Below are 10651 nucleotides of genomic sequence, written 5' to 3'. Positions count from 1 at the left end.
TGCCCCTGACTAGACTTCTTTCACTTTATCAATTTCCTCAACTGTATATTGTTGGAATTTCTTTGATGCTAAGTGTTGACTCGCAAATAAGATTGTTCTTTCAAAAATGGTAATTTTAATTCAATGCCTATGCAAAAATTTGAAATTAAAGTTTATTGATATGAATGGGTGAAATATAGTGAACGAGTCGTTGATAAGAACACAAAGGTGATCAAGTCATTCACAGTATGCAAGTTGGTGCGATCAAATGATTAACAAAAATCGTTTGGAGTCAAGTTAACACAACCTTGTTATAGTATGCTTTCAAAATAAACCCTGCCTCAATTAGGTCTTTTAAGGGTTGTAACGTGGCCTGGTTCACGGTTTTTTTTGAAACAAAAGGATATAAGGCTCAAAGTTTAATTTTTTTTTATCCACCCCTTCTTCTTGATGATCTCCAGTTCCTATGTTCAGTCAATTCAATACACGCATTTGACTTCGAAGGTGCAAAAGTGAAAATGAGGATTCAAGGTGAGATTTTCTTGAAATGGCAGTCACCTTATTTTATTTTTGTTGAGGATTTAATGACCTCTTTTGATTGATTTTCTTTATCCCTGATTTTGCCTGGACCGCTTCTTTGAAGCTTTCGGTCCATCGGGATGCCCTGACTTTTGCCTAAGTCATTTTGTGGTATTTGACTTAGCGAGCTCTTTTCAATCTCTTTTTTTTAAAAGGTGTTGACTGCCCTATTATTGGTGGATGAGGATCAACCAACACTAATTTTAGCTTTTCTCAACTTCTTCGACACTTCAACATGTGCGCGAAGGATAACATGTGGTTGAACCTAATTGGAGGGTGTACATATGGACAATTTTTTTGAAAGATCGAATGCACGATCAAACTATCTGAACATAACTACCCTGCCCCAGGTTAAGATTAAGGGTTTTAGATCCGAAATAAACACCAACTTCTAGGCTCAAAGTGGTTGTCTAGGGATTAACTCCTTATCACTCCAGTGTTTGGGGATTTGAAATAATGCCTTACATCATCGACAAGGTTTTACTCAAAAGCATACCACAACAATTTCAGGTGTTTCGTTTTTGTAATCCTCCTTCCAATCTTTGTTAACACAACGGTTTGATAAACAAAAGTGAACGAGAGAAGTATTTTTGTTTTTAACATGAATGAAAAACGAGTGAATATGAACGGATTAATTCAAATGATGCATAAACATTTCATTAATCTTACCAATCCAAAGAAAACAACAATGCTTAAAAGCAATTAACAATCAACATGCAAGGAAAATCCAAAAGAAGTGTTGAAACAACCAAATGATTGCCAGCTTTAGGGAATAACTTCTTCAAACTTGATCCATTAACCTATGGGGACACCCCTTGAGACCTTCGCACTTATTCGGCCGATGGGTTAACGTTTACTACCAAGCTTCCTTCTTGAAAGGCTATGTACCAGTTGTCAATCAACTGTTGTACTTTGGCTTTGAAAGCGTTGCAGTCTTCGGTTGAATGCCCTTCTGATCCAGCATGATATCCACATTGCACATTTGGGTCATACCGGAGTGAGTAAGGTTATGGAACCAGCTTGAGAGACTTGGGAACCACCAACGAGTTTTGAATTAGAGGTTGTAGAAGTTGGCTATATGTTATGAGGATTGGAAATCCAAGGCGATATCTCAATGCTCTCACCAGGAAATGATGATATCTCGTTAGCCACATCCTTGACCTCTTCCTTGTGGTACAAAACCTTGAGGGGTTTCAGGGGTCCTTTCCCTTTCACATTACTTGGCCCAGAAATCAAGATATATGTACCTGAGCCTTCCTCCTTCAATGCTTCTTGAATTTTCTTTAGACATGGTTCTTTGTTCTAAATGCGTGTCAAGAATCACTTTGCTCTTCATGGACAAATGATGGATGAGTTTTTTTTTGTATTTTTGGAAAATGATATGCAATGCATGATAACGAATGCAGATGCAATGGTATATGAATGGATGCAATGTATTTTTTTGTATAGGTTCAATAGGCTTAAGGCACGGATAAGTCTGATTGCTTTATATAGAACATGGTTCTCACCAGGTATGATTTAAGGTTTTAAAAAAGTTCCTAGAGTCATGGATCCATTAGACTGTTTGCTACCTGTGACAACTTACTTGCCGGGCATCAACTCCATCTAAAGAATCTACTCTAAGTGAGGTTCTCGCATCGATCCAACGAGAAATTCATCTCGCAGACCCACACTACGCAACCATCTTTCCTAGTTTGACAAAGAACTAAGGTTCTACAAATGGTTCTCAGAGTCATGGATCCTAAAGAAAATATCGAAGCTTGCGACAACTTACTTGCCGAGCGACAACATCCTCTCAAGAATCTACTCTAAGTAAGGTTCTCGTACCGATCCAACGAGAAATACATCTCGCGGACCCGCACTACTCAACCTCGTCCTATCTTATGTTTTTACTCGAGACTCGGGTAAAAAGTCTTTCCCACAAGGTTTGCAATCAGAGTATCCAAGTACCAAACCATTATCGAACCAATACAACAGATTCATATCAATATGACAATAGAGATAGTAAAAACAATAAAGGAAAGCCACATAGGTAAACAAACAAAGGCACACAAACGACCTAACTAGGCTTGACTCACTTAGGGATTGTTGTCCCCAGCAGAGTCGCCATCTGTCGCACCTCGAAAAAATGGGGATACGACTTCAAAGCGAAGCGCGATCGCACGCTCGCAATGATGGACTGAATAGAGTCGCCACCAAACTTTATTTATTCCCAAAAATGGGAAATGGAAAATATCGATAAAACCCCTAAAAGAAAGGATAAGATATGGTCATCGCAACCAATATCAGGGTTCGGGAGTCGATTACGCAAGGGGAAGGTATTAGCACCCCTCACGTCCGTTGTACTCATCGGGAACCATTAGGTTAGTTATGTACGTTAGTGTTAGTTGAAATATTAGGCTTTTCGAATTATTAGGTGGGAAAGAAAGAAAGGATGAGAAGAAAATGTTTTTGGATTTTTGACGAAGGACTAAACCTAAGTTTTTTATTAATGGGCCTGACAAGATTTACGAATCCTGCTCCTACGTATCTCAAAAGAGAAATCAAGGCTTACGTAGTTCTGGGTAGAAAAATGTTTGTTTGTTGGTCGATTTTAGCAAAAGCTATATTGTATTAATCTACGAAAACATTGTTTTACCCAAAACAGATGAGGAGTGGACGCATACCACACATCGAACGGATTTATAAATCTACATTCGGAAAAGCATCACTTATCTCGACTCAACAATCGTGGCCGAAACATTGTTTTGCCTCACCTTAAGACAATATATCTTTCATTTATGAAAAATGTTTTTGATTAATCGCACGGCGGCGAGAAAGAGTTTGATTGGTTGGATGTATTTTGAGTGATGGCGAGAACTTGGATGAGCGAGATATACATCTCGAATCCTAGCCTCAGGAGTGCACGGTATACACCATGTTCCATTTCCATCTTCATTGGCAAAAGTATTTAATAGAGATTAAGTATTTTTAGGTTTGATTGAGAAAGGGTTTGAAGAAACCACATTGACAATTTTAAACGATGGCGAGAGTTAAGATAGGCGAGGCATTCGCCTCGAATCTTAATCTCAGGAGTGCACGGTATACACCATGTTCCATTTCCATCTTTATTGAAAGAGGTTAAGATAGGAATTAAGTATTTTGGAGTTTGAAAGACGAATACTTGTAACTTGCAAGCTCTTACAGCTTGGGTCTAGTACTCGGGACTACATCTGGACATTCCACCCAGGCAGTCTGTTTCTTTCCAATTTTATTAAGAAAATGATTCGAATATTTACGAATGTTTTGGAAGGAAGACGAATATTTATGGCTTGCAAGCTCTTACAGCTTGAGCCTAATATTCGGGATTATAACTGGATATTCCCTCCAGGATAATCTTTTTCTTCACGCTTTATTTAGAAAACGATTTGAATATTTAGAGTGTAGAAGGGAAGACGAATATTTATGGCTTGCAAGCTCTTACAGCTTGAGCCTAATATTTGGGATTATAACTGGATATTCCCTCTAGGATAATCTTTTTCTTCACGCTTTATTTAGAAAACGATTTGAATATTAGAGTGTGGAAGGGAAGACGAATATTTATGGCTTGCAAACTCTTACAGCTTGAGCCTAATATTCGGGATTATAACTGGATATTCCCTCCAGGATAATCTTTTTCTTCACGCTTTATTTAAGGGTTTGAATATTATGTTGATTTGTGAAATGATCTTGAAATGATTCACATTTATTTTTGGAATGTATTTTGAAATCGACGAAAGTTGAAATTGATTTTGAAATTGAATGAAATTTGAGTATGATTATTTACACGTGTAAAAGTATAGATATTGGGTACTAATAACCCAACTAAATTAGTTAACACACAAAAATCGACTAATCGAATAAAAAACATTGGAAATTCAACCACTAACAAAATCTAAAAAATATACAAACCATTAAATAACAATCAAATTAAATTAATAATAAAAATAAAATAAAATAGCAAGATACTATATAGAAAAAGAAATTAAATAAAATGGTAAGCATAACAAATATAAACACAAAGATTTGTTGTCCCCAAGTATTGAACCCACTCCACTAAACCAACTGAAACTACTCTCTCTCCACCAGGTAACTCATGATTACTTATTATTTATAATAACAACTTGGATATATAAACCAGAATAGGTTAAAACCAAAATTAAAAAAAAATAAAATTAAAATAAAATGGTCTGTTAGACTACTAATTAAAATAATGGGGGAATCCCAAATGGTGACCCTAGCCGCCTGGCTGTTGGGTTTCCAAAGAGAAATTAATAGGTGCACTAACAACATACCAATAATTAAATTAATGCCAAAGAATACCAAAGGTAAATGGTCTTTAATCATATTTTAAATACTATTTCTTAAAAAAAATAGATAAAAGAAATTGGAACAGAAGACAACGAACACAAATCCTTCGTCTTCTCCACGAAGACTCCCTCCAGTTCCCTCAACCTCTCGCGTCTCTCAATCGCTCTCTCTCAACCTCATCCACAAAATCGCTCGTCATCTCTCACGCTCAAAAAACAAAACGAAGACTGCTTACAGATAGAGATTCAAGCATTTCCTAACGCCGACCACTTTCAAACGACTACCCCAGAATCGTGAACCCTAAACAACAAGTGAAACAAACCGAACATCCGTGGATTTGGGGAAAAAACGATGAGGAGATGAGAAATCTACCTTGGAGGCGAATGGACAAGTATGTTGATCTCTCTCCTCTTGCTCCTTCAGAATCGACGCCTGAGCTAAGGTTCGTTCTCTTGGACTTTTCTCCCTTCGCCGTTTTCTCCTTTTTTCTCTTCTAGGGTTTTTTCGATCTTGGGATTTAGGGTTTTTTCTCTGATTTTCGTCCGCCTCTTCAAATCCAGGTTTTTTTTTATTTTGGGGTTTAGGGTTTTTTTCTCTGATTTTCGTTTTTTTCTTGCCGTCCTCACATCTCTCCTTTTATATCCTGCAATTAGGGTTTAGGGTTGTTGTATGGTAGATTAAAACAAGCATCTCTGCGAAGTCCTTTTGGTGGACTCAGTTTGGATCGGTCTCTTTGATGCTTGGACTTGGAAAAGGTAATCTGAACCTGTGCTTTTTCTTCGAATTTTGTCTCCATTCCATTTTGGGATTTTCGAATTTTAACTGCCTTGGCTAATTGCTTTATGTTTTACTGCAGTGAATTCGGTGAAAACATGAGGAGCTTGTGTTTTTCACATGGCTTTGGTTTGTAGCATTGTAGCTCTAATGTTTATTGCAAAAGCTTGTAACTCTTTGATCTTTGTCTTGTTGACCAGAAAACTTGGAGTCTTCAATCATTATTTTGTTGATCAACTTCATCAAAACTAGTTCAAGCTCTTCTCCATCACACCAACCATGGATTTGAGCCTTAACAAGTGAAGGATCTTTGCATATCAAATCCCAAACTGGATAATTCTTCCTTGGCATCACAAATTCTCTTTCTCTAAGCCTTAAGCTAGGACAGTAATCACCAGTACCATCACCAAGGTAGATGAACCTTTTGTTATCCAATTCACTAACTGTGTTTTGAATTCTATCAATGATTAAACCCTTGCACATGTTTGGAGGGCATGGATTAGCACAACGATGTGATTTTCTTGTTGAAGTCGTGATAAGGCGAAATTCTAACCCTTCCTTGTTGATTAACATAACCTGGATTAGTGTTAATCTCTGTGAAGCATTCGATTATTCCCAAATGCTTCAAAATAGTTTCAACGTAAAACATATTTGCATCACTCACAATCCTCAAATCACACCCTAAAGCATGCGCTGATTTGATTGCAGGTATGATTCTGTGATGAATTGGAATCCTGTGAAGAACATTTTCAATCTCTTGAATGGTTATCAATTTGTGGTTTTTGGTTGATGGTTGGTTTTCTTGATTTCAATTGATTTTGTTCATACCGTGCAGGTTAAACATTTGCCTTGGAAATTTAGAGGCTGCTATGGAGTTTTCAGTTTTGTAAGGAAGTTAACCAACCAAATAGTAAGGGCGGATTCAGGTTGTGGCTCGAGTCATGCTGTCGGAAGTTGGGTGGATATTGGAAAGGGTTTCCAACGGCTTTCTAGAAGCATTCCAACCGCAGTTGCTGATGATTTTGCTCAGGTTAATGGTTAAATCAAAGGAAGCTAGTTAGTGAAACCGGTTAGCTATATCTAGAAAGTAGAATGCAGATTGGGCAATAAAGTGCAGGTTGAGTTTTTTCTGTCATGAGTTTATTCAAATTGGTATGATATGCAATGAGTCGTGGCATTGGATTTGAACTTGTCTTATGGAATTAGATTAATGCTTATGGACTTGTCTTATGGAATTGGATTGATGCTTAAATTAGTGTAGGATTTGGATTGTCATTGGCTATGTTGAATTGGATTGAAATTGGGATTTGATGTGAAATTTAATTGAATGCTTTGGATTGGACTGTATAGTGAATTGAGCATGGAATATTTGTATGTTTGAATTGGTGTGTGGAATTGTGTATGGATTGATTTGTGTATTGTATGAATGGTTAATTTCTTATAAATGGCCTTTTAGACTATGTGGTTATGTTGCTGACAAAATGGATTGTGTCGTTTTGCTTGATTTGATGCAGGTTATGCTGGACCGGTTGCTAGTTATGAAATGATGTGCCAATATGCTATTGATGCTACTAGATTGCTCCTAGTTGCGACCAAGCTGCCAAAACACTGGTGAAAGTAATAGCATCTGGTTCAACAGATGATTGTCTCATTTCACTGAAGAGGCCAAGTGCTTCAAAAAGTTTCCCTTTGGTTACATATCCGGAAATCATAACATTCCAAGAAACCGCCGTTGTCTTCGGTATCGATTTAAAGATGTTTTCAGCTGACTCAATCTTTCCACATTTGAAGTATAGATCCATGAGGGAACTGTTAATAAAAATATCAGGTTGTATTCTGTTGCGTATTATATGTCCATGAACAACTTTCCTTCTAGCATAAAAAAATGCATGTCACAGATGGTAACCACTTGTATAACTCACTCTTCCAGTTAACCATAACAGCATTTGGGACTATTATAAGATGTGGACCATGGTTTCCTTTGAATTCCATCAAGTATCCAATCAATGCCATAACCTGTACTTTCTGCAGCATCACCTGGAATGCTAGTCTGCTGCCTGTTATTTTTTGTGTATTGTTTTTTTTGTTATGATATTTAACAGTTGCTGGCCTGCTATGCAATGTTGACTCGTGGTTTGAATTGGCAGGTTGACTCGGCGATGCGGTATGTGAGTTGTTGTAGCATGGCTTGTGATGGAGAAGCATGAGGTGGTTTGAGTGAAAATAAAGGGGTGAGTTGAATTTTTAATGAAAAATGTTCCTGTCATGAAAAATCAGATGCAGGCTGAATGCACTTTTATTGGGATTGTTTTTATTGGCCTTTTCTCTATTGCAAGTGGACTGAATGACTTGGTTTACATTGGTATTACAGGTGGACATGGCATGGTGATGAATTGGAATGCTATGGATTATGTTCATGGAGGATTGCTTGGAAGAGTTTGCTTAAACATGTAATTATCGTAGTCTTTGTTGTGATGTGAATTGAAAATGGACGTATGCAATGGTAATTGAATGTAATTGGACATGAAAATGTATGTATGAAAATGAGTTCGGAAATGTTTGAAAGTCAAATATTATTGAATGTTATGAAATGAGTGTATGTATTATTTTGATTTGAAATGAGCTATGGATGGAAAATGGATCATGTTTGTGAGATTTTGCTTTGTTATTTTTTTTGACATGGTTATTATAAAGTAATTGGATTGTTAATGAATGAAATGATTATTTGGACATTTGAATGGTGTAATGAATGTTTGAATTTGGTTAGTGTAAAATGTAGAATGAATTGGAAGTGAAATTGTAACTTGGTTTGAAATTATTCATGGAATTTGGTTTGAATGAAATGAATTTGTGGTTATAGAAATGGATATGAATTTTTTGAAATAATCTAAAACTCATCTAAATGTCAATTTAAAATCAAAAAAACCAATAAAACCAATTAAAATCAAATTAGTCTATAATTTGTTAAAATTACTTTGATATCAATTCTAACATTTATTTGAAAATTAAAATCAATTAGAGTTTGAATCATTAGCAAAAAAAACAATTAAGATTAACTTGAAATTTGGAATTAGATTTACTTTGAAATTAAATTGAAATTGAAAATTAAAAAAAGTCAAATAACTAAAATCCATTTTGTAATCAAAAAGCACCATGATCAAAAAGCTTAGATAATAACCAATGTTTATCAAAAAAATATGGATTTGGGAATGGACGGTTGCCTTTGGTCATGAATGTATGCAAATAAACTTTAGGCCAAGTGCCAAATGAAAAATAAAAAATGGAAAAAATTCAGGACCAAAATCGGGGTATGACAACACAGAACTACTGCAGGTACTCCCCAATAAAATGACTGGGTGAAAGGTTTAATCGAACAATTTTAGAAAGAGTTAGATGCATGTTGACTAGTGTTGGGTTAAAGAAGGTGTTTTGGGCAGAGGTTGTTTCGACAACAACATATCTGATAAAAAGATGTCCTTCGACTGCGTTAGGTATGAAGACACCTGAAGAAATTTGGTAGGGACATCCACCAGATCTCGACAAACTTAGAGTATTTGGCTGCATAACCTATGCTCACATTAGGCAAGATTGGTCGCAAGGGGTTTCACTAAGAAAGAAGGTGTCGATATGTGTTCTCTCTTGTTGTGAAGCACAAATCCATTCGAATGTTACTTGCCATAGTGGCACAGTTTGACCTAGAACTGGAATAAATGGATGTGAAGACTGCTTTCTTGTATGGAGATCTAGATGAAAAAAATTCTAATGAGGCAACCTGAAGGGTATGCAAAAAAAGGGTAAGGAAGATTATGTGTGCAAGCTGAATAAATCTTTATATGGACCGAAACAATCTCCTCGATAGTGGAATAAGAGATTCGACAAGTTCATGGCACACATAGGTTTCATTAGAAGTCAGTTCGACCACTATGTTTACTTCATATTTTGACCTGAAAATTCATTTGTTATTTTGTTACTTTATGTGGATGATATTCTTATAGAAAGCAACAATGTCGAGGATGTAATGAAGGTGAAGGTTGAACTTAATAAGGAGTTCGATATGAAGGATCTAGGAGCAGCATCCATGATTCTTGGTATTGACATCCAGGAGACAGAAAGCAGTCAAAATTATGCTTATCTCAAGAGACATACCTACGGAAGATTCTCAATAAGTTTGGTATGTCGAATTCAAAGCCTGTTGTGACTCCGACAAACCCTCAATTCAAGCTGAGTACATATCAATGTCCCAGTACTGAGGTCGAAAGAGCCTATATGAATAGCATCCCATATGCTAACATAGTAGGTTCTTTGATGTATTATATTGTATGTACTAGACCCGACATAACATCTGTTGTAAGTCTTGTGAGAAGGTATATGGTGAATCTTGGAAAGCCTCACTGACAAGCATTGAAGTGGGTTCTAAGGTACATAAATGGGTCTCTGAATAAAGTCTTGATTTATGGTGGAGCATGTGGTGAAAATGGTAAAGCAGAAATCGAAGGGTATGTCGACTTTGATTATGCAGGTTGTATGGATTCCAGAAAATTTATTTCTGGATATGTGTTCACTATGTTTGACATAACAATTAGTTGGGAAGCAACACTTCAAAAGGTTGTTGCCTTATCAACCACTGAAGCTGTGAAAGAAGTGTTGTGGCTTGAAGGTTTTGCTAAGGAACTAAAACTTCAAGGTCGAGTTATCACTGTTAAATATGATAGTTTAAGTGCTATACACTTGTCGAAGAATTCAGCCTACCATGAGCGAACCAAGCACATCGATGTGAGGTTGCATTTCGTCAGAGGGGTAATCGAGCCTGGAGAAGTCCAAGTGCTAAAGATTTCGACAGATCACAATGTTGTTGATATGATCACTAAGACATTACCAAGTTGCAAGTTTTTCACTGTATGCAGTTGATAAAGCTGCATGAAGAAAGCTAGTTTGTTCCCGTGATGTTGTAGAGTTTGTTCCAAGGTGGAGATTTGTGAGATATTGGATC

The 10651-nt window shown here is 36.5% G+C and overlaps 1 pseudogene; it reads right to left on the bottom strand.

The window, feature by feature from the left end:
* Positions 1–5808: 5808 nt before the first annotated feature.
* Positions 5809–7674, bottom strand: LOC127095081 (inorganic pyrophosphatase 1-like; annotated as a pseudogene).
* Between the last annotated feature and the right edge of the window lie 2977 nt (positions 7675–10651).

Source organism: Lathyrus oleraceus, chromosome 6 (assembly GCF_024323335.1).
Source record: "Lathyrus oleraceus cultivar Zhongwan6 chromosome 6, CAAS_Psat_ZW6_1.0, whole genome shotgun sequence".
Taxonomy (NCBI): domain Eukaryota; kingdom Viridiplantae; phylum Streptophyta; class Magnoliopsida; order Fabales; family Fabaceae; genus Lathyrus; species Lathyrus oleraceus.
Note: the sequence above shows the minus strand (reverse complement) of the source record. Positions and strands in the feature narration are given on the sequence as shown.